Consider the following 21,960-nt stretch of genomic DNA (forward strand, 5'->3'; position numbering starts at 1 on the left):
GCATTTATACATTAAATAAACAGGTGAAAAGCTGTTCTCATATGACCATCTTACTGAACAAGTTCTATTTTGTTGAGTCTTATAGTTCCCCCACTTTTTATTTAATCTACTCGTGTGTGATGTTCTCCTTGCTTGCCAATGTGGTATTTCCAGCTGTGCAGGGAAATTAATTTTCTATGTAAAAGGACAATTCCAGGAAACTATCTATTAAGGTTATAGGAGGCAAAGAGAACGTTGTTTTAAAAATTTTTTCTGGTGTTCTTGGCTTTGTAAGGGGAGGAAAACGGTTGATTTAAGAGTTCATGGTTGGCAATTTGTTTTTTAACTAATATTATTAAAAAAAAACTTTGCCACTGATCGCAAAGGTGGTCAACAATAGAGTGTGTGTGGCACTGAAAACTTATCCTCCATTTAACAAAACAATCCTAAATGGATCTTCCATGAACTCTGAAACCTTTTTTGGACAATAGACCCCTTTGTGTATCTGACTGATTCTCTGCAACCTCAAAATCTAAGGCCCACAGAATCTTATGCAAAACCCTAGGGGCCAGGTGTGTTTGGAAATGAGAATTTATCAGATTTTAAGAAGGTAGTATGGAACATATACCCTGTGTTACATGTCATATCACCTTCAATGGAGTCTGGGACAGCTCCTTATAATAAAAAAATTTATTATTTCTGTAGTGAAATTCATAGATATTAATACTAAATGATATAAAGATGATAAATGGCCTCATGTCTGTTTAGGACAGTTTTTGTTGCCAGATGAGCTTAGATTTGTTGCCAAATGAGTTATAAAAAATGTTCTTTAGGATCATGGATAAGGGACAAACAAAATATCACATGTACTTCAAGGACTTCCAGCTTCCTTGGTTAGAAGTGGCTTAGCTCCATGCTCCAACTGTGCCTGCTTCTGCCCTGCTGCACTCCAGTTGTGGGCTTAGCATTCTTAGTATTAGAGACATTTTTGCTTCTGAGGCTCTGTACCTATTACTCAGTGATTCTTCTGCTGAATTTAATCTCTTGTTTTTCAGCGATTTTATGCCTGGATTCTGATCCTTTATTACCCAATATGTTTGCCATTGTGGTACATGTCTCATTATGCTGTAAACATCAGACCTTAAAAATAGCTTAAAATATATATATATATATATATATTCTTCATTGTCTCTATTCCTTTGCACTGGTTATTCTCAGTGCTTGAAATGCCTTTTCCTCTCCTCCTCCTGTGAAGTGTATCCCCTATGATATCATTCTACTAGACAGTTTAGTTTCTCCCTCTGTTTTATTCCCTGTTTTCCCTGAGAGCTTTGGATCAACATTTGCTATAACCTGCAGTACATTGTTCCATAATAATTGAATAGTTATCTATCTCGTATCAGACTTTAAGATTCTTGAGAGTGGTACCTGTTTGTATATCCATTGACTTGCATAGTGCTTGGCACATCACAGATTCAAAGATTTTCGGCCCAAGATAAATAGAAGGTGTGTAGTTGGAAGTGATAGGGTGAGATCGGGGATCAGAGAAAAAGGGATGTGCAGTAGAAATAAGTTAGAGAACAAGACAGAGTAGTTTAGAGTAGCAATGGTTTTGTTTAGCTTAAATGCACGTGAGGATTAGAAAATTAAAAGATTTATGTGGTTTGGAGAATTAGGAAAACTTCAAAAAGGAGTTGAAGCTGGAGACAAACCTTGGCAGGTGGATGGGATTGGGTTAGGCCAAGAAGAGTGCACCTTGCTTTCCAGAGAGAGGGAGTATGTTGAGGAAGGAATGGATGTTGATGAGTGAAGAACATATTTAAGCTATTGGCCCATTATAGTAAGTTCTGAATGAGGAGAGTGATGGAAGAAACAGATCAGTAGGCCAAGTAGAGCTGGACTATGTACAGCACTATATTATAAGAAAAAGAATTGGCTCTATTTAGAGTAAGATGCCATTGTGAGTTAAGTAATAGAATAAGACGGATATGATAAAAACAACATTTCTGAAAATAAATGTATCCTCAGCATATTCAGTCTGATGCCTGAACTAAAGGCTGGGAAGGGGACTGGTTTATATCCTTTTGCTGAAAACTCAGTAGGTCCTTATGATCATAAGGGCCTGAACTGAGATAATAATAATGAGAATGAGAATGGAGAAAAGAGTGTGAAACTTGTGAAGAGTAAAACCATAGTGTGATGATTAATTTTTTGTGTTGATTTGACAGGGCCGCTGGGTGCCAAGATAAATGGTCAAAAATTATTCTTAGTATTTCTGTAAGGGATTTTTGGATATGATTAACATTTAAATCTGTAGACCGAGTAAAGCAGATTGAACCTTCATAATGTGGGTGGGCCTCATCCATTTAGTTGAAGGCCTCAATAGTACAAAAGGCTGACCCACACTGAATAAAAGAGAATTCTTCCTGACAGCCTTCAAACTGGAACATTGGTTCTTCCTGGTTCTACAGCAGTCTGCTGGCCTTCAGACTTGAACTGGGACATCATCTCTGCAGATTTTGGACTTGCCAGCCCCCATGTCACGTGAGCCAATTCTGAATAATAAATCTCTGTTTCTCTGGAGAACCCTGAGTAATACTCATAGGATATGGAGACTGACTAGATACGGGAACCATAGGTGAGGAAGTAATTAAGATGACTTAAAACTTGGGACTGAGAATTCTGGAGAATGATGACAATAGTAATAGGAATAGGGAAGTTGAAGTAGTCAATTTTGAGGGAGAATTTGTTTGGTTTTGGTTTTGTTGACTCTGAAGTAATATTGGAGATTCAAGTGAAATTATTTTAAGCAGCTGTGGTAAGCCAGGTAGGTAGCTTGCATGGGTTAGGCTGGGGGTGGCATCCTGCAATCATCTGCATGCAGGTGAACAGAAGTCACATGACAGAACCAAGTCCACAGGAAAGTGAGAGAGAGGAGCAAAGGGTAAGAATTGATTGAGGCTCTCCAGGTGGGAATTACGGGACTGGAGGAAAAAGATGAACCCAGTATACAAAAAACTAGTTGGTGACAGAGTTCATTCTTGACGTTGGTTTGTCTATCTCCTGCACTAGAAGGAAAGCTCCATGAGGGCAACCATTTACCCGCTCCTGTTTACTCAGCTTTAAATGTTGTCCTTCAGACTCTCGAGATCTCTAGACATTGCTTCTACCCTTATTTTTCACTTTAATGAAAACCAAAACAGGAATTAGGATTCCTTTGCTCTAATCTTGACTTGGCATTTACGTAGATATATAGAATCAGGTTTCACATTTTTATTCCTAGGGCTTTGATTTCCTTTCCAAAAAAGTGAAAATTGGTTTAAGAATTTCTAGAATTCCTTACAACTGAAAAACTCTAGGGAAAAATATCTATATGTCAAAAAATTGTTCTAAGCTGAAGTGGCCCTGGATAAATTCAGAAAAATCAAATTTTATGACAAATTTTCCTCCTCACCTCTTTTTTTTGAAGTTTTTATTAATCTAATATCAATCAAAATATTGTAATATGTTAAATAAATCAAAACTTTGTCTAAAAGGAGCTTTGGGCCAAAATTTTTTCTTCCTAAATATTAAAGATGTGATTAACAAAGCATTCCGGGGGCGGCGTGAAGCCTACTTTACATAGCTTTAAATTAATATAGCTATAAAAACACACACACGCACAAAACACAAAACACAAAAGCAGTATTTTTCCTCAAATTCTCACGCTACAAAGAAATTTCAGTTCTTATGGAATTTTTATTCTATTACAAAGCCTTCTAACTTAAAATGTTCTCATAGAATCAACTTACGTAATTTTAAAAAAAGGAGAGGAATCGTTGGTTAAAATTATCTTGTGTGTTTACCATTCTTTATTCAAAATTGTATTGTACTTCCTCATATGTTTCTAGATCTGTGTTAATATCATACAATCTCCCATACCCATTTTTAATTTACTTTGGGAGAATACTTTCTCTTCTGAATAGCACATTCCTCCAAGCCATATCCAGTATCAGTTTGGGGTATTTGGTTAGTGTGTGATGTTTAAGTTGGAATCTTTATCCTTTAACATTTTTTCTCCTGACTGTACAATTTGAAATATGGTGAATTTCTAAAAATAGTTTCAAGAAAATGACCTCTCTATTTAAAAAATATACAGCACATATGTTGATATATTTGACACAGACACTATTAAACCGTTGGGAAGTAGATGCCATAACCTTTAATCCAAAGGCACTAGAACACTAGCATTAAAAACCAACATTTTGTTTATTAAATGGAACTTACTGCATCCCTGGGAGATGCATTCTGTGTTAGATATTGTTTATCATTCTGATTGCCTGCCTTCTCAATTTCTGGTGTGCAAGAGCACTCTTTCTGGCCATTCTTGCTCAGTGACTGTCTACAATGTGCAACTTCCATCTGGAGATAATCTGCCTTAAACTAACAAAGTGCCGATGTTGGTTTTTGTGTCATTTAATGTCTCTTTTACTTGTTTTCAGGCTCTTTAATTGAGGACAATTAACAGTTAAGAATTCTCTCAGGAAATAGACAGTGTCACAACAGTAATCAAATATATACTTTTCTGATATAATTCTTCCATCTACAAAGTAAAAATCTAGAAATATGATTTACTTCCAGTAGTGATACTTTAAAACTATTTATTTTTACTTCCCACAGGTTCAAAATTTCTAGATTCTTTGTGAAGGCGAGTAATTTATCCTTGAATTCATTTTATTTTTTTGTATATTTATATCCAGGTCATGTAACCTGACATCTTAGTTTCTGTTTGTAGTATGTGTAGGCACACAGATCTGCTTTTACTATTTTCTGTCCATCAGATATATAAGAAACTAAAAAGGATAAAATCTACATATTCAGGAACATAAAAAAAGCACTGATAAAACTTTTCTGACATCTTTACTCCGTTTATAAGTCACACTAATGACTGCTTTGCTTCTCAGTAATTTTCCATTTGTAACATTTTATACCTGGATACACAAATGTAATGCAATTGAACAAGAAAACAATTATCTGTCTGGTGGAAATAATGTACTTATCTCATTGAAACAATTGACTTGTTTAAAAATACGCAGTTCTCGTTCTGCTCAGAATGTGGTTACTTGTAATTTGTAAAGAATTTTAGGAAGAATGAAAATCCTTTGATATAATGTGATCAGCGATTGAATGCATGATTGTGAATGATAAATTTTCATGCAGGATTCCCTTCTCATACAAATCTCTGTTTGGAACCATTTTGGGTTTGACAGCTTTTTTCAATAATCTCTGAGTTTTGGCTGGATCTCTGGAAAACTGCACTAAAAGGCAGTATCTTCCAGTGAAAGCTTCATGTTGACTTGTGGGTTCTATGTCAGTGGAATGTTTCAGCACTTTTTGGCCTGGTTCAGATGTTTCTTGGCATTTTCTGAGGAGTTTGGCCCATCCCATCTATAGGATCACATTGGATTCCAGATAAATCCTAAAAGCCATCATTCATCTGCAAGCTAATTTGAGATTTTATGGGGTTTTGGTAGTAGACTGACACCATTGGGCAATTGAGAATTCAATATTTTTAATAATATTTCCAAGGACATATCTACTTTAAAAATAATACAAAGAGAGACTACTTTTCCTTTAGCCCAGCACTTATTCTTCTTGTATCTGATCTTTTCACAGAGGTCAATGTCCTATTTTAATTCCTTATTATAATTTTTTCCTTCCTCAGCAGTTTCTAAAGCTACTGCAGGTCAACAGCTTTTTCTTCTTTCTTAAAGAGAGATTGCTCTGGCTCTGGGCTGACTTCCGTCTTGTGATGTGGGACTCATGTGGGTTTTCATTTTTCACTTTAAAGGTACTGCCAAAGCTAGTTAATTTTAGTTATAACATCCTAGGATGTTAGTACCTGTAGGTGCCCTAGACATGGTTTGGTCTAGCCCTTTTGTTTTACACATAAGGGGAGATGGGCACAGTTCCATAGTTGTCACAGGAAGCTATGGCACTGTTAGGCTGGAACTTATGACCACCTTGCAACATAGCTAATCTATAGAAGCCCCGGAGAATGCTTAAAGATCCTCATTCATTCCCTGTCTCAGATTTTGTATCTTTAGGTAGTTTTCCTTAATGCTTTTTAAATTTAACTCCTCATACTTCATATTAGTTTGGAAAACCAGCCCAAATCTTTGTTTGCATTTGGTTGGGATTCCGGAGTGTTAGGTACTACTCCATTTCTTCATGTTTCAAGCCACAAAGAAATATAGGAAAGAGAGAGGGACCAAAATAACTGCCTTTTTACAAATAATGATAGATTTTAGAGCACGTAATGGACCCAAGGCTGACTGGCTTCCTATGCCTCCCTCAGCTCTCTATTGGACTTAGCGATCCAGTCATGGATGGAGAAGTGTGGAACTGCAGGTCCCCAGCCAACCCCCAGGCAGGGCTATCCACAGGAAGAACTATCAGACCAGTGCCTCTGAGAGACCTCAGGAGCCAAGGGCTTCCCACCAGGGTGCTTTCCAGGACTCTGGCCAATCAAGGCAGCCAGGCCTCGCCCATAGGAAGCAGTTCCTTTCAAGTAACTCACCTTCCGGTGAGTGTCTTCATTTTTTCTTCTTTTTGTTTGCCTTACCATTCCTGTTTCCTAGCAGCATTCTGATACCAATGTCATTTACGCTTTTTTCCCCTGCAGGAGAAACAGAGATGAAAAAGCAAGGGTGGTGAAGTCAGCCTAAGAAACTGGTTATTTGCACTTGAGGAAAATAAATGAGAGTTAAGCAGCTAGTAATGAGAGTTACCCTGGTAGGGTTAGTGGTTAAGATTCGGTGCTCTCACTGCTGCACCCTGGTTCTTTTCCTGGTGAGAGAACCACACAACCCATCTGTCAGTTTTCATACTGTGGCGACTACATGTGGCTGTGATGCTGAAAGCTATGCCACTGGTGTTTCAGATACCAGCAGGGTCATCCATGGTGAACAGGTTTCAGCGGAGCTTCCAGGCTAAGACAGACCAGGAAGAAGGACCTGCCCATCCTGTCTGAAAAAATTGGCCATGAAAACCCAATGAATAGCAGCATAGCATTGCCTAATGTAGCGCTGGAAGGTGAGAGGATGGCACAAATACACCGGGCAGGGTTCCGCTCTGCTGTGCACAGGGTCACTAGGAGTCAGAATTGTCGATTCCAGTGCACTAACAATGAAACATAAGCCCCTTGAACATGTGCTCAGAATATTTCACAGTATTGGGAAATGCAGAACTTTTCTGCTCTCTCATCACAAAGCTTCTTCTGACATTTTGGAGAAGAGAAATCTGGGGAAGACTTTTATCTCTACCGTCTTTTTTTTTTTTTAAAGATTAGGGCTTGAGCTAACAACTATTGCCAATCTTCTTTTTTTTTTTTTCTGCTTTTTCTCCCCAAATCCCCTCGGTACACTGTTGTATACTCTAGCTGTGGGCCCCTCTAGCTGTGGCATGCGAGACGCCACCCCAGCATGGCCCGATGACCGGTGCCATGCCCAGGATCTGAACCGGTGAAACGCTGGGCCTAACCACTGGTCCACGGGGCCAGCCCCTCTATTTACCATCTTTGTTTAAGCTCTGCCAGCACCCACCATTATATTTTAGTAATATATTCCCAACTATCTATAGGCAGATTCAAATGATCTTGTTTTGTTTTGCTTTTGTTTCCCTTTGGGCCTGAATTAAGTAAAATTTCAGGTCAGAGAACTCTTGGAATTTTTAGTTTTATGTAGGTAGGTTTCTTTTTTTTTTTTTTTAAGGTAGGTTTCTACTAAGTTTCACTACTTCATTTTTTTCCAGATATTTTTAAATGATTATCTTGTTTGTTTACCTTCTGTATTAACGGTCTATAAGATAGTTACCTGTCACAGCCCAGAGAACATTTAACAGATTCTTTCCTGTTAAGGGATTTTTTTTCTTTAGGATTTCCTTCCTTGTGGAACATGTTGCACCTGTGTGCAGACACTTGTACTTAATTCAGAGGTAAATGAAAAGTAATTTAAAATTTGAGTGTTCTGGATACTCATACCTTCTCCCTCCCTCTTATGTTTACTAGGCTTTTGCTTCCCTTTGGTAGATTCAAGGCCATTTAGATAAAAAGATAGTAAATTGAAGATGAGTCAATTTAAGATTTTATGTTTTAAGATATTCCAGTATCATTCTTGGAATCCCAATCACCATCTTTAAGATGAGTTGTTTCTGAAGAAGTGGTTTACCTGATGTCTCTTGAATCATCATATGTTTTTGCTTAGTGGGCATGTCAGGTATCTGTTACAGTGGAAATGGAAAGATGACACAAAGGGAATGGTAGGCATGGTCCACAGTGCAGAGCTCTGAGGCAGTAGAGAGTAACGGCGGAACCTATGGACCTGGGTTGAAACTCAGTTCCAAAAACTGACTTTTGTAATCTCTCTGTTTCAGTTTGCTCATCTGCACAATGGGCATATTAATTAATGTTATCTAGCTCAAAACTTCTTGTGAGGAGTAAATGAAGTAGTATTTGCTTAGAGTAGTATCTATAACATCGTATGTGCTTTATAAAGGTTAGCTATTAAATAGGCTTCATATTCCTAATTGAGTTAATAGATCAAGGCTTATCTGTATTTTCAAGTGGCTTTTTTTCAATACACTATTGTTTAGGAAAATTGGACTAGGAAGGTCTTTTCTGAGGTGTTCCTGGTTTGTATTTTTAAAAATGAACTGTGCATCAAAAAGACTGTGAGCTTTAATTTTGTATAATTTAATATTAATAAATAACCTGGGTTCTTGGGTTGTCTTTGTGAAATTATTTGGTGATTTCAGGCAATTTATTTCCCTCTTCCAAACTGTATAATATTGTCTTTAACGTTGGCATTGGTTTTGGCACTAACATTGCCCCGTATTCACAGTTGCTCAGATTAGAAGGGAAATACTGAGGAAGCAGTCCTCCACTTAGTGACAGATCTCAATAAGCATAAAATATTGGGTATTTTTGAGGAATGTAGGATAACCTAATACCCAGAGGCATAATAGCCCAAGTAGAAAATTTCATGATATAATGTATATGTGTTTGTGTGTATAGAGTGTTATGTGTGAATGCCCATTTCCTCATTTAAGAAATAGTGGAGGAAAAGTTTTGGGGGAACCTAAAAGTTTTACTTTAGTTTGTATAATAATTAACTTGGCTACATAAATAACAGGAAAATAATTAGAATAACAGATTATGTTGAATGCCTAAAGAAATATGTTTGACAACTTTTAATTTTCTTTCCTCCCACACACCACTTCCTAGTTTGTTTCTGGCACACCAGATGTATCTCAAAACAGTGGCTGATCCGGGTAGAATTGTGTGAACACCCGTGATTGTGGCATAACAAATTTTCTCATTCTGGTTACATTTAATGAAATTGAAAGTGGAGGGACCACTATATTTTGCAGATAATGTTACACAGATGTAAGGGGTAGACTGCCCTTTCTCCAAACCTCTGCATCAATGTTCTCTTATTTAAGCTAATATTAAAGTTTGTGTCCAAATGGTGAATGTACACAAACAAAAGCTGATTGTAACCTTCTTGCTTTTCATAGTTAGACACCAGAGGGCTACTGTTGGTGCACAGGAATGAAGAAGGATGATTGAGGGGGAAAAGTGAAAAAAAATTAGTCATGGAGAAGATTTTTTAATAATAGTCTTTTTTCTATTTTCCAGCTTCTTTGAATGGAACAATTAACTTGCTGTTTTTTAGCTTAAAACCAGCTTTAGTTCTTGATCTCCATGGAGAAAATACTTTTCCTAGGCATTTTAATTTTGTCTTTCATTTATTTACTGTCCTAATTTTCTCATTATTCTTAGCCTTTTCTCAATTTAAATGCAAGAAATGCCAGAAACTGTCCCCAAAATGGTCATTTCTTTCAAAGGAATTAATTTTGTTTTTAGCTTCGGCCTTGTATGTGATCCTTCTGTGTGCCCCTAATTTTGAACATCGACTAATAATTTAATAACAATTTTTCTCTCAATTTTTAATTATAGAATCAACAATATTACAATCATGAAGGAACCATGCCTCAGCATATCAGCTTGTGCAATTTGTCTGTTTCCTTTCAGCTTCACGTCATATTCAGCTTGAGTTTATATTGCCCTTTACATGTGTTATACTCTTTAATGAACCATTTTCAAGAGTAGTTGTTTGATAATTGGAAGTTTACTTAATTACTCCTCTGATGTTAAAGATTTAGATTTATAGCGCTTTACTATTATAAATTACATCACCACAAAAATCTACTTGAATATGCCTTTCTTTGTTTTTTTATTTTTATTGAGTTATTTACTCAGTTTAAACTTTCTGGCTTGATATCATTAGGTTAAAGATTTTGAATATTTTTATGGGTCAAAGGATGTGATTTTTAAAAAATGGCTTTTGAAGTGCTTTGTCAAATTGCTTTCTAATGTAAATTGCCAACAATAATGTATGGGTTAATCAGTTTTACTTTTCCAAGAACCTGGACACTGTTAGATATTGTTTCTTAGAATTTTTGTATTTATTAGTTAAATGTAAAATGTTACTTCAGTGTTGTTTTAATTTGCATCGCTTTGATAAATAAGATGCTTGAATCTTCTTTTTTTCTTTATGTGTACTTCATAATTTGATTTCCCCTTGTGTGTGACCATGTTATTGACTTACTTTTCTCCTGGATTTTATGTTTTTCTGTCAGATTGTTTTGTAACATAGAAAACAACCTTTTATCTCTTATATTTAATAAACGTATTTCTGCAATGAGTTGTTTTCTTTTTGCCGTGACTATCCTCTTAGTATTAAAGTTTAAACTGTTACACAAAATTTACATCTTTAAAAAGAAATTTACATCTTTAAAAACAATTTACATCTTTTTGTTTCTTTTATTGACTCCAGGTTTAGAAAGCTTTCTTCCAAAAATAAGCAATTCTATTTTATGCTAATTTTTATGAGCTAAATTGTACATATATTTTATATACATAGATACATATATATGCACACATACATATAGAGAGAGAGAAAAAGGAGAAATTAGTATTATAATTATATTGTATGGTATAAATTTTATGCATTTTCCCCTCAAATTACCAATCAGTTATTTCAATATCATTTATTAAGTAGCTTCCCCCATTTGTTTTGAATTTTCATTTTTATCGTATTATTACATTCTTATATGTAATTAGATGTTTTACTGGACTATATCCTTATACGTTGATCTATTTCAAATTAGATATCAAAACCACATTATTTAAATTATTATTGTATTTTAATAAGTTTTAAAATCTAATAGGTTCAGCTCTTGTCAGAAATCATTGAGCTTCTACTATGTGCAACAAAAAGTGTGGCTATAGAAATGGAAATTACCCAGTCTCCACCCTTGGTAATCAAAGTCTTGCCAGGAAAACAGACGTGTCAAAAAGTATTTGCACTATAATGTGATAAAAACCATGAAAGAGAAGTGGATACAGAACTGTGGTAGCACGAAGGAGAGAATATGTTTTCAACTACTTATGTTTTCTAGTTCTAATGAAAATTTTATTTTAATTATAATTGCTATTCTGTTATGTCTACAGAATAACTTGAGAACATTCAAGGGGACCGGCCCGGTGGTGCAGCAGTTAAGTTCACAAGTTCTGCTTCTTGGCGGCCCCGGGTTCGCCGGTTAGGATCCTGGGTGTGGACATGGCACCGCTTGGCACGCCATGCTGTGGTAGGCGTCCCACGTATAAAGTAGAGGAAGATGGGCACAGATGTTAGCTCAGGGCCAGTCTTCCTCAGCAAAAACAGGAGGATTGGCAGCAGATGTTAGCTCAGGGCTAATCTTCCTCAAAAAAAAAAAAAAAGAACATTTGATGTTTTTTAACTTGTAATCTCATTCAGGATTATTGTCTGTGTCGTCTTTTTTATTTCACAATTAAGTTCTATAGTTTTCTTTAATATGAAATACTTAGAAAAATTTCGGATAATCATGTACATGTTATGAATATTATTTGTAATAGTCTCTAGGTAATTCTATATTTGATTTATTTCTTTTAAAAAAGTCTTTATTTTGGGTTTGACACTCACAGGGAAAATTGAAGCACTTCATCTTTTTTTATTGAGGGTGCCCAAACATTTATTGAGAATACTTCTGGGATTTGATAGGATTTAGCACATACATAAGACACAAACAGAGAAGTATCATTGATCTTTACTAATAATTTTTTTTTTTTTTTTTTTTTTTTGGTGAGGAAGATTGTCTCTGAGCTAACATCTGTTCTAATCCTCTTCTTTTTGCTTGAGGAAGATTGTTAAGGAGCTAACATCTGTGCCAGTCTTCCTCTATTTTGTATGTGGGATGCCACCACAACATGGCTTGATGAGCAGTGTGTAGGTCTGCACCTGGGATCCAAACCTGCAGACCCAGAGCTGCCGAAGCAGAACGCATGCACTTAACCACTATACCACTGGGCCAGCACCTACTAATAGTTAATTTTTGAAAACAACGACAGGTCAATGAGAAATTGTTGTGCCAAGAAACCATATTCTTATGAAAACCTGAGTGAAATTGTGGAAAACGATCTGTGTTCTATAGCCATGGAAACTTTAGACTGATCATCTTTGGCATGAGAGTTATAGTTTCTATCACTGCAGCTGTTAATTGGTGACAAAGAAGGGGTTAAAAGATGTTGAGGAGTTTTGGAAAATAAAACATGAACACATATCAAATAGTAATCATTTCTGGAATTTTGCTTATATCAGTTGTTTAAACCCTACTTTTTAAATGCAGGATAAAGTTTATTTCATTATTTTGGTTTTCTAATTTGTGCTTTATTTAAAAATATTTTTGTATTTGCAAATTAGGTCAGGAATAAGCAGGACCTCAGTGACGTAAATAATCAAATCCCAGTGGAAAACTGTCTTTGGATTTTCTCTTTTGTATAATCCTTCTTATATACAAGAACACTTCTCCTGGCCAGGATCCCATTATAAAAGAGAAAAGAAAGTTGGGGATGTGGGGGCATAAATATTCCCAGAGAGACTCCTCGAATTTCAGCATTTCAATTACTCGATTATTCTTGTCGCTACAGGAGGTCAAAGAATAATGAGGAGTTCATTTCCTATATGAATCATCAAAAGTAATATGGGTGTACACAAGACCATTGACTTGAATAAATGGAGGCCTTTAAAAAGTTTTCTTTTTGGGGAGCACAATATTTCTTTGGGGTACACTGAAATTGCTTAGGGGGACTACAGAGTAAGGTCAAATGCAGAAAGAGAAGTGGCAGGCACTTGATAATAAAATTTAGTCCAAGTGTTTATTTTATTTAATGTATGCACTGCCTCATTAAAAAAATGATCTGAGACATCTTATTAAAACATATGCAACTTAATAATGAGGAAAAGTATGGAGAAGAAAAGATTCATTATGAGGAAAATATAAATAAGTAGAAAGGCCTAACTACAAAAAAGAAAATAAATTTTTTTATTACACATGTTGTGTCTCTTACTACATACATACACATACACTTATTTATTACAGATTTGTTTTATGTATATTAAATCTTTATATTTGTGTTATTTTTTTAAAAAGCAAATTGCATTTATGTTTCTTAGGAGAAGCGTAGCTAATTTCTGGAAGAAATTTTTATGCAGACCTTTATAAAGCATGTACCAAGTAATGTGCTAGTAATCCTAAGTGAGTCCCTTTAAAAAAACTAATTTATCTGTGGGTAATTCCAGATCAACTTCTTCAGTGCCTAATTTAAGAGTGGAAGACTAAAAAACGTCTGGGGGAGCAGAGCAGACATGATAAATGTGATCTAGAAAAGTTACTGAATCCTTCCTTTGAGAGACAACTTCAAAGGTGTTTCTCATTAGTTACCCAGACCACAACCTTTCACATTTTCTGTCTCAGTGTCTAACTCCCTCTTCTGTCCTAACATCATCTGCAGCAAACAAAACAAAAAGTAACTCCCCCAATCTGAAACCATTGTTAACTCGTGGGGTGGACTTGCTTGGTCATTTTTATCCAAAGTGTCGTAGCATATCCATTCTAAATTGTAACAAAATCATCATTGATAGTGTAGAGTGTGGAAAGAAAATTTAAAGAAAAGTTTGATCTAGCTGTCAATGGGAAAGGAAAGAAAGTTGAATAATAAAATTAAACTAGCATGAAGAAATGAAAAACAGTGAGAGACTGGAAGATACCATATAAATTATGTGGCTTGTAAATGCTGAGTAAGAGTCTTGAGATGATACTGAGTCAGAAAAAGACCCCTGCCTTACTCAGATGTGTACTTTCTGCTTTTGGTTTTTATTGCATACAGCTTACTTGCTGTTAGTTAAGTCCTAATCCCTTGAATAAACGAAAGTAACTGTCAAGATACCTTATTTAACAGCTTTGCCTTTCCTTAAATCTTATTTCCTTTATTTATTATGTCATTATTTCCAAGCTCCTTGAGTCCTTTTGGTCTGTTATCACCCATGTCCCATTTAGGCATGGATGTTCTAATGGAAGGAGCTAGTGACTTTTCTGGTTTTGTTACTTTTTACATTCTGATTCAATAAAACTTCGTTGGTCTTCTACTTTAGTAATAGGCACTATGCTAAGACTTTTTTAAATGTCTATCATACATTACCTCTCATAATGATTCCATGAAGTAAGAACTTTATGGTCTTTATTTAATATAGGAGAATGCTTATCTTTGGGAGAGACTAGCCCAAGGTCATATTGCTAATAAGTGCTGAATTTTGACTCAAACCCAAGTCTTTGACCTTGAAACCAGTGTTCTTTCTACAACCATGTCTCTTGCTAAGCACTTCTGACTTAAGATCACTTTGCTCTGTGTTTATTAATTATGTTTGTGTGAAATGTAGTCTTCTATTAAATAAGCTGGATCTGAGGCTGCTGTTGTTATCTGGGCCAAACTGTGGAATCGAAGCATTGAGAAACAGATCTGATTGTTGTTGACATTGTAACAGTCTGAAGAATCAGACCATATTTTCCCTTGGTTGAAATTGGAGTGGTTGGAGCTTCAGATAAAGGGGAACATCTCTTTGAGGAAAAAAGAGAATGTAATTTTTTTGACGCTGATATTAGTGTTCTTTTTGACTATTAAGGGTACCTACAAACAATATATACTGTAAACTTTCTATCTGATATAATGAAGAAAGTGAGGCACATAGTAGAAATTCTTTCAAATTTAGTTGTGTTCATCAGACGCTTATTCAGCACCTGGTGTAATCCAGGTGTTCTGCTACATTCAGTGATACAACCTTAAATAAGACATAGATTGGATTCAAGAAACTTATCTTCCAGTGGAGAAACTTTGAATTTATAATGAGATTGCTGATTTTCAAAGAACTCCAGTTCGGTAAATTGCTTACTATTATCATCAGCTTTGGGCATTTATCACTTATCTTATAAAGAACGTTAAGTTCCAGCTAAGAGACTAAGTTTCTTATTTCAGACAATGTAACGTAAATCAGCCTGTACAATGATTTTAAATCTTTTTCAAATATAACCCACATTTTACCTTTAGAACTAAAGGATGTTGAAAAGAGTTCATTGTAATGTAATTGAGTCACTTACCAGGCCTATTTTAAACCAGTCACTTCCTTTTCTTTCTTTGCACCCTATGACACACAGACTTCCAGAATCAGGGAAGTATTGTTTTTGTTTTTAGGGAATTACTGTATTATGTGGAACCAAAACTAAGTTAACATGAGTAGTGTTCAGCTCAAGGTAGTATATTAAATTGAAATTTTCTTCTTTCCCTTTCTAAATTTGAGCATGAAGTAGTTTCTCATCTTCTAAATTCACAATTTTTATTTACTTATAATGAAATAATCCGTTTTATTTATAGTCAAGTTCATCATTTTAACACTTAATTCTCCATGACAGTCTGGAGGAGAGGAAACTTGGCAACCGTTCATTATTATCTGTTTTTACCATCAGAAGGTATTTATTTGTAAGGAGAGTGTGGCAATGACGTCAAGGATAGGAATGAAATACTCCCTAACATTTTTATACAGCGTCACTTTTCCTTCAGAGTCATGACGGTAAATATGACCATAATTACTCAAAATACGTGCAAGTAGTTACCAGTCAAGATGTGCAAAGTCCCCTGGAAATGCAGAAGCATGTAATTACAGCTGTGGAAGGAGAATGTCTAATAATAAGAGGAAAAAATGTCAGTCTTGGATTAGTGATTCGAGAGTCCCATCAGTGACCATCTGGGCAACAGCATTTCATCTACATTTTAAAGCAGCTTACAAAGCTTTTGTTGGGCTGTGCTTCAGTACCTTTGTGCTTGTGTAAAACTTCACTCATCAGAGAAGCCCACTAACTCACAGTCCCAACATTATAAATGTAAGAGCTTTAAAAAAAGTAGATTTTCTCCAACTATAGCTAATCTGATACTATGTCTTGAATATAAATATAGCACTTAGTGGGTGAGTCTCTGATGTTTGTTGTGAACCTAACAGTGCTATGGTATATTGGGGGAAGTCCAGTGTCAAGGACATCTGAAATGATTCGACTTTTGTCCTTGCATGTGAGAATGATGAACTTCTATGAACGTGCCAATATCCTCATGATTTCCTTCTGATAGAAATAGAATACTATGACTGTTATTTGAGTTGGTCCTTATGACAAAGTTACATAGGCGTTCACTGGTGTCTACTTCACTGATGATGAATAGGAAGAAAGCTCTATTTTGGAGAGAACCACGGATACTGGGTGTTCTAAATTTGTGCCTGGAAAGAATGACTTTTGTGATCATGCATTCAGCAAGCACTTTTGAGTGCTGGTTATTATGCTAAGCTCTGAGGATCAAAAATGTGCCGTGAAGATTCGGCCCCTATAATGATAAATATTGCAGTCTAGCTGGAAAGAGATCAATAAATAATATTTAAGCAAATAATATATTTGCTTAAATTTACTTTATAAGTAATAATATTTAAAACAAAATATAAAGCACAGATTTGTTAATGTAAAGTATGGCCATTGTGATTTTTTTTCTATTTTGGTGAGTACAGAGTGCTGTGTGAGTATATAATGGGGAAGGACTGAGGAAAGTGAGGAGGGGACATTTAGCTGAGAAGGAAGGGTAAGGAGGAGACTTGGAGGGATCTGAGGAATTATGGATGGAAGGAGGAGAGTGGGTGTTTGAGGGACAAAACACCACTATGGTGGGGTGAGCAAAGGGGAAAGTGGCCTGAGGTGAAGGTTAACATTCGTGGATGCTCGTAGGAGAGAATTCTTTGATTACTAAAAGATCAAGCTGTTCACTGATCTCCATGATTCATTGACTGTGTTTCTCTGGGCAGAAGCAAATTAGAATGCCCATGTCTTTTTAGTAATCTAAAAATTTTTTATGTGCTTCTTTCTAGCATCCAAGTCTGACTTCATCCTAATTTGATGATCAGGATGATGAATAGGATGATAAGTGATACCACTATGGAGATTTAAATTAGAAGGAAAAGGTTTCCTTATTTATTATTCATTGTCTTTATTATTGTAAGTTTCACTTTTAAAGTATTCTAATATGTTTCTTCCATCAAAATTTATTACTTCTTTATATAATATTATTAAATTTTTTTAATGATAAAATGAATTATTAAAGTTCATTATTAACTCTGTGATGGTTAGATGGCATAATCTTCTGGGTAATAGTTCAGCCTGTGAAACCAGAAGATATGCGTGTGAATCCTGGTTGCGTTGTTCACTGCCTTTTTTTATATTGAGCATGTTATTTAGCCTTTCTAAACTTTTGTTTCCTCATCTGTACAATGGGATTATAATTGTACCAGCCTCCTGGGATGGATAAGATGATACAGTCAAGCTTCTTGTTGAGCTATCTTCTTTTGATTATTTCATGAGACAGAGGAGGCATCTTTTCTGTGTCCCTCCGCTGGAACCCTGAAACATCCAGGGAGAAGCAGGTTCTCAAAATTAGGTTTCAGGCTGTTGTGTTCAACTTGCAGTCCATCTTGTACAGCTGAAAACCAAACTGCAGTTTTGCATAAACCTTTTCCTAATCTAAGGTAGTTGTTGACTTACTAACGCAAACGCCTTGTGCCTTGGATGTGTGAGCCCTAAAAATACACCTCCAGGGATAAAAATAGATCTCACAGAGTTCTGAGATGCTGCTTAATCAGAACCAGCTGCAAGCTGTCTAGAAAATGCAAGTTATATGAGCCAGATGGCTTTTGCCCTTTTTGCTTTAGACAGCATGTAATTTGGATAACTACAGCTACAGTAATACATTTTGCCAGTCACACTGTTTGATAAACATATTTGTTGAGAACAGCCACTTCCAATTAGAGACCCAGTAAAATGTTAATTTATTTTAATAATTTTTCCCTCTGGGGTAAGACAGAATACTTTTAACAGGTCACAGAAATATCTGTTCATGGGAGAGAGTACTGTTCAAGAGTTATTGTATGCCAGTGGTTAATTTTTAGGTTTGGCATTTAAATATTGATGAGCAGTATTCATGACCTACTCCTCCATTTTTCTTCTTAAAATCTAGTGTATATATGAGGAACCATGATTTTCCATATTTTATAATTGTTTGCTTTACCAGTAGAAAGGTGGTTTGGCTAGTTTTTAACTTTCTTCTATGCAGATCTAATTACTATAAACTCTGATAATAGTTACTGAATTATTGTTTGTCCATGGACAATTATTAATGTGGTGTCTCTAGCGATTTTACTTTTATGATGATATTCTTTGAGAAGGAATTTTCTCTGTTAGCTTGATGTAACCGTGACTGATTTTCATCAGCTGAAAGGACTGTGAACATAGTCACTGATGTTAGCTGAATTTTAATTTCATTCTGTTCTCAGTCAACTCAGATAAAACAGCAGAGCTAAATGGTTGGGCTATTCACCCTCTAAGACCTAAGCTCGGACACAGTCTGTTTTTAAGAGATGTTAAACTAACAGTTCTGTTTCACTGGTGGCCTCACTTCTTGGAAAAGCATTTTTAAGCCTTGGTCTCCCATTACATGTGATGAAGTGTTCTCTATTTTATTTCTTGAGACATCTACCAGGCAGCAAATATGTTGCTAAGTGCCTCTGAAGCATCTCGTGTTGTAATTCTTCCACAGTTCCAAGCCTTCTAGCATTCTAAGTGTAGCAATCTCCCTGTGGTTTCTTTCTTACCCAGTTTAAAGAGGAGAGGATATTTCATCTCCAGGATTGGTGATGTTAGAACATAAACTTCACTTTAATATTAATATCTACAGGTTTATTTACTCTATCTGTAGGACCAGGAACTGTGCTAATCACTTTATACATTACTGCATTTAAGCCTCATGACAATAACAACATTACATGGTGCATATTTTTGTCCTGTTTTACAGAATAGAAAGTGGTGACTTTGGAGTCTAATTATTCAACATCATACAGAAAGTGTCAGAGTCAGAATTTGAAGCTACTGTTGTTTTAATGGTCTGCCTGACTCATGCTCTTTAATTCCACCCATTAAGCTGTGAAAAGTGGCATTTGACTTAGCCAGAGCTGTTTTTTCAGAGATAAACACATGCTTCTGTCCATCCTTGTAAAATAGTGATGCTTCTTGGAATTTATTTTGAGCTCAGATTAATACGTGATAAGGTCTAATCTCTCTCACTCTGCTTCATTAGCTACATTATAACTGATGTACTTTAAAAGTAAAAGTCTTATCATTGGGGAAAATCTCGTCTTGGTGCTTTTCCAAAATGTAGTTAAGAATTAAACTGAAGTGCTTAGAGAAACTGGTAGGCACTTGTATGATATGAAACAGCATAGGAAGTTAAGTTAATGTTTACAGAATTTACTAAGACTTAATCCTACTTTTATGCTTTTATCTGACAAACTAAGTAATAAGATAAAGAAATTCGGTAATGAATGCAGCAGGTCATACCTACGCATTGTGTCACAGGCAGCAGGAAAGAAAGCAAAGCTTTATTTATAAAGACATGTTAGTTGTGGTTCAGTCCACCCAAAGCAAACTTATGAGTCTGGAAAAGATTTTATTATTTCTGACCATTTGGGGAGATTAGGCTGTTATAATTATTTACCTATGGAACTATAAACTGCTGCTTCTTGAAATATAGTGTGAAATAGTAGAAAAGCTTGTACTTAAGTACTGTATTTTAATAATGTGGTTATGCTGTTAGTGAATAGTGGATGTTATTTGTGTTTCCTGGAAATGAAAGGGACAAATGAATTGAAAATATTACTTTCTAATAAGTAGATTATTTCTATTCTATTATACAATACTATGTTTAAACAATTACTTAACCCCTTTTTTCATACCTCAAACAGTGTACTAAATTGAGATACAGATTTAAATATGAAATCTGATACCTGCTTGTCCCAATTAAAAATAGCATTTAACATCATTAGATGAGAGACATTGTAAATGGCCTAGAGAGAGTCTCAATCCTTTCTTTAAGTGGAGAGATATAATTTGGAATGACCCAACAAGGCTGACTTAGTATATATCAGTTTTCTGTTAATGCGTGACATCCTATAGTTGCTGCTATGGGACAGAAAAGGATACATGGAAAGCGGTCTCTGCCAAATTTACCCATGTATATGCTAATGTGGGTGAATTATTCCTTTTTCATCATGTGAAGGTTTAATATTAATAGGTTAATAATTAGTCTGCTTTGTTTAAATGGTTTAGTAAGGAAGATTTGAGCATCTACAGACATGACTGTGTCCTTGTCCTCAAACAGTTTTTGGCACTTGGCACGTAAAGGGGGCATTTGTTCTTATGCGACTTAAAATGTGGTCCCAGAATACTGTGACTTTTGGAGGTTAATAACTCCTAGTAAAATAAAGTAGATAAAGAGAAACCTATTCTCTTCATCCCATGGGGAACTTTGTTGCCTTTGTCTTCCTGAAGAAAAGACAAGTAGTGGGCTGAAAATGTATATTATATACCCTTGGGCACCATAGGCATATTCCAAGCTGTTATTGTCAATCATATAAATACATATTTAGACAATTTCTGAAACACTTCTCACTCCTTGAGAAGAGAGAAATCACTCATGTTGGCGTATCAGATTAATATATTAGGTGGCTTTCTAGAGTTGTGTTATTTCTTCTCCGTGGCCTCTCTTGTCCTGTACCTCTTCAGAAGGCCTTTTTCCCCCTTTCTTATTTTATTAGATAACTGTAATTTTATTTCTAGATGCTAACAGTATGAGCTGTATGAGTGTATGTGTGTGAGAGAGAGAGAAAAGAGAAAGAAGGGAGATTGAGTGAATGAATGATTGGTTGGTTTTATGCGATTGGGGCTTTTTCCTGAAAACTTTCTTACTGTTGTTGCTATATTGAAAAATCGCCAAAATCTCATTACTTTTCATGGATTTCAGTTAAATCTCTCTCTCTCTCTTTTTTAAAGATAACCAGCAATATTATATGCACATATAATCTGCCAGTCCAATATTTATAAATCTTAGTTCTTTTTCTCCTGTATTGGTAATAGTGTCATGATTTCATGGTAATATTAGCGATGGGCATATGTACATCTGGCTTTATTGAAAATGACTCTTCTAAATGTTTAAGAGGATGTTGACTCCAAGATGAAGGTAGAGAATCTTTATTATATTATTGAACTATCTTGGTTTGCTAACCTATGGACATGTATTCTGATGACAACATGTTTTCTTGAGAGGGTGGTTCTGTTTTAATTGCTTTTGACCTATTGACGTCATGCGTTTATTAGTCGATTTCCCAATATTATTTCATTCTGGGATTCCCCAAATAAACTTAATTGGACATGTTTTATTATTTTAATATGCTCCTGGGTTTGATGTCTATTTCATCTGGCATTTTTGCCTCCGTGTTCATAAATGATACTGACCTGTAGTTTTCTGTCCTGTCATCTCTTTTTCAGGTTTTAGCATAAGGCTTACTAGGCCTGTCACTTGTGACTGTACACCTTGCACATTGCTACCTCTTCTATGGTAATATGTGTAGCTATGACAGTCTTACAGATGAAGGCAATAAGGTATCT

General features: G+C 35.5%; 1 protein-coding gene across 10 annotated transcripts in view; it reads left to right on the forward strand.

Moving 5' to 3' along the window:
• HDAC9 (histone deacetylase 9) overlaps positions 1 to 21,960 on the forward strand; it is a 546,893-nt gene that overhangs the window by 95,445 nt on the left and 429,488 nt on the right. The window lies entirely within an intron of this gene.

The sequence above is a fragment of the Equus caballus genome, chromosome 4 (assembly GCF_041296265.1).
Source record: "Equus caballus isolate H_3958 breed thoroughbred chromosome 4, TB-T2T, whole genome shotgun sequence".
In the NCBI taxonomy this organism is placed as follows: domain Eukaryota; kingdom Metazoa; phylum Chordata; class Mammalia; order Perissodactyla; family Equidae; genus Equus; species Equus caballus.